Below are 3,726 nucleotides of genomic sequence, written 5' to 3' on the forward strand. Positions count from 1 at the left end.
GAGAAGTTCCATTGTGACATATGCTTTTAGACACTTGAACTGAATGAATAATGTTAGAAATTTAGTATTACTATTATGAAGGATGATGAATAATATGATTTTTTCTTTGTAATTTGCAGGTACTTGAAGATACAAGTCCAGCAGGGAACACTTGATATTGGTTGTGACTATAATACATGGATTCTAATGACACTTGTAACAATTTTTTGATTTTGATTATAGGGAGAGATTAGGATAATATGAAACCCATATTTTTTTTTTCTCGTTTCTATGATTGTGGACGTATGGAAGTTCTTAAGATGATTGTAATTAGTACATAATCAATGTCGATGATAATATTTTACATATATCTTGTTTTTATTAAATTCATTGAGAATCACATTTTTATTATTAGTATTTCTCTTGCAAAAATTAATAGGTACAAAATAAATTTTTATATAATAGTAAAAATAATCATTAGAATTGTAATAATAGTAATAATGATAAATAAATATAGATATAACGATAGAAATATTTATATCATTGATATTATGTTTAATGACCAGTAAATATATATATAGTTATAATAACAAGATTATTTGTCGTTTAGATTATGTTTAGTGATCGGTAAATATTGCAATAACGACGGGAATATTCATCATTAATATTATATTTAGTGATTGATAAATATTCCAATAACGACGAAAATGTCCATCGTTAATAATATTTTCAACGACCATATACATTGTTATAGCGACGGAAATATTCGTCGTTGATATTATTTTTAATGACGGGACTTTTGCCTCTCACTACTTATATTAACGACGGTATTTTTTTTCCATCGTTAATAGTATTAACGACGGGCGACGACGGGATTTTTTCTGTCGTTAAAACTCTTTAACGACGGGAAATCAACTTTTAACGACTAGTTTTCCCCTCGTTAAAGACCTTTTTTTTTGTATCTGAACATGTTGTGGTTTCATGTAAATGGTTTTGTTGCATGTAAACAGTAATCGGTGACGGTTGGTTTTATGAGGGATGTTCGTCCCTAAATGTTTTGAACTTATGCATTACATTTTATAAAATGTTGTTTATATGATGCATTGAATTGTGAAATGTGGCGTTGTCTTGTGTTTTGTGTGTACGTATGGAATGTCAGCCTCGGATGTTGTCTGGATAATGTAGCCATAATTCTCCAAGGGCATGATGAAATAATAGGGGTATCTGATGCTGGTGTGCATGTCAGGATAGCCACCTTGGTTTCCGTGCCATAACGTTTGGTCAGGAAAGTTTCACTAGGACGACTAGGTGGTCCATACTGTGTTGGTCATGTGGGATGTCAGTCTAGGATGTTGTCTGGATAGTGTAGCCGTAATTCTCCAAGAGCGTGACAGAATAATAAGGGTATCTAATACTGGTGTGCATGTTAGGATAGCCGCCTTGGTTTCCATGCCAAGCCGTTTGGCCAGGAAAGTTGCACTAGGATGACTAGATGGTCTATGTGAAATTTTAGAGTTGGAATTGTATGGTGGTTCCTGGATGCTTAAGGTGAGAACGTATTCTGGTTAGATGCGTTTGCAGCTCCATTTAAGCTAGAATCGTGTTGTGTCTTCGAGTCGGTATGGTGGCATAGCTTTTAAAGAGATTGCTCTTTTCCTGTGGTAGGGTTAAGCACGTGGGATATTCTCTTGGGCTAGGGCTTACCGGGTGTATTGGTTTATTTCATATCTTACATTCATTCATGAAAAATGTGATTTTGAACTCTCACTTAGATGATTCATCATCTAATTTGAACTATATCATTGGAATATTCAAACGTTCCAGGTGAAGGCAACGGTGTGAAGGGAAAAGGAATTGCCGATGAGTGACGGCGATTAGAGGATGTTTTATATCATGTCCTTTTGGTTATGTTATTTATTTTGAGAACGTCATGTAAACGTTGGTACAACTTTATATTATAAATAAAGTGGTTTCGGTTATGACCTGTTAAGGTTTCGATCTAGCTTTCGCATTTGTGTTGGTGAACTTGTCTTAGTTTATTAATGGTTTATAATTGATATACTGAGAAGGTGTAATAGGATCTTTGGGGAATGGTTTTTGGATTGAGTTTCCGTTGTTTATTTGGAAAAAAATTTATATCCCCGGAATCTTACGTTTCGTAACGCCCTTCTGAGAAAGCGGGGTGTTACAAGCAGCCTAAAGGAATATCAAGTCGCAATCTGGCTCGCGAAGCTCCTCAAACCCCTCATCGGGTTGAGTCGCCTGCTCCAGTAACTGTTCGTACATTTCCTACGACAGTTTAACAAAAAAAGAAAACAAAATAAATCAATTACGAATATTAAAATTTACAATAATTATAAAATAATATTATTTACAATTAAAAAATACTTACAATGATGCACGTAGAACGTTTGTCGACGTACGTCCTCTCTCCCGTAATTTGTTTGGGATGAGTTCGTTCAAAAAATTCAATCAACGTGGGCTCCCTCCCAAACTCCTTTTCTTAAAAAAAAAACATGATATCAAAATTAATAAAAAAATTACTTAATTATAATTACTATAATTTTTTTATTTTAGTATTTTTAATGAACCACCCCTTATAACTCCTCCTTATTAAAATTTGAATGTTGGGACCTATCCCATTTGGAAATGAGTGATGATATGACCACTAACGGACGCATTTACTCATGCACAGTACGAAATTTCGGCAGCATCTTAACACAGTTCTCCAGATGCACAATAAGGATTATGTGCCGATTCATATGAGTTACACTCAATTTGAGTCAATCATGAATCATAACATATTCCTATATGCAATCGAAGAATAACGTGAGATGCTACTGAATTTTCGTACCATACATGACTAATTAATGCGTATCCTCTGGACACACAACATGACATCAAATTTCCATGTTGTCCAATTGGACAATTCAGTGACGTTCTTGCTATCTAGCTAAATTGTTGGAGTAACTCAAACATCAAGTGTCATGAATAAAATTTAAAAATTAAATGAATAAATTCTAAATTAAAAATGTGTGAAAAACAAATTACTATATACTGTCAATACAGCCCAGAGTTTATAAACACTAGTTGGAGTAACTAAAATATCTCAAATCGTTTTGAGTTTCTCTCTGCTTTATCAATTGCAATTGAAAAATGGAGAGAGAGAGAGAGAGAGAGAGAGAGAGAGAGAGAGAGAGAGAAGCTGCACAAACATAATTACTACAAACAAACCTGAATATACCAGAGAAGCTGCACTATTAGTTCTATTTTCCCGCAATAGCAATTATGCTACAACTGGAAAAATGAAATGCATATTCCACCACCCTTTAATGTACTACAGCCGCTACTGAGAGAAATTACAGCATGCCTTTTTGTTTATTTTTCACATTTATTCCTTCTGTGAAATCAACCCTTGACACCAAGCAACTAACTCCAAAATATTCTCTTCCTTTCATGAAACTAAAATGACACAGAAAAATAAAATAAAATAATTTAAAAAAAAAACACAAAGAAAGCAAAAACCAAAGCTAACACAATATGAAATAATGCATGCAAATGGCAATGCATTCTTGCAACTTTTATCACACCAAAGCCAGCCTGTCCTCATCTTATGATTAGGAACAGTAGACATTTACCCAGCATCAATATTGTGAACTTGTGTTCCTCATTAAATATGCTTTTATTAGTTAGATAATGAAAAGGAAAATACAGTAAATCGTTATTAGTGTTGCTATTCCAAACAGA

This window comes from Diospyros lotus, chromosome 2 (genome assembly GCF_014633365.1).
Source record: "Diospyros lotus cultivar Yz01 chromosome 2, ASM1463336v1, whole genome shotgun sequence".
NCBI classification, from domain to species: Eukaryota; Viridiplantae; Streptophyta; class Magnoliopsida; order Ericales; family Ebenaceae; genus Diospyros; species Diospyros lotus.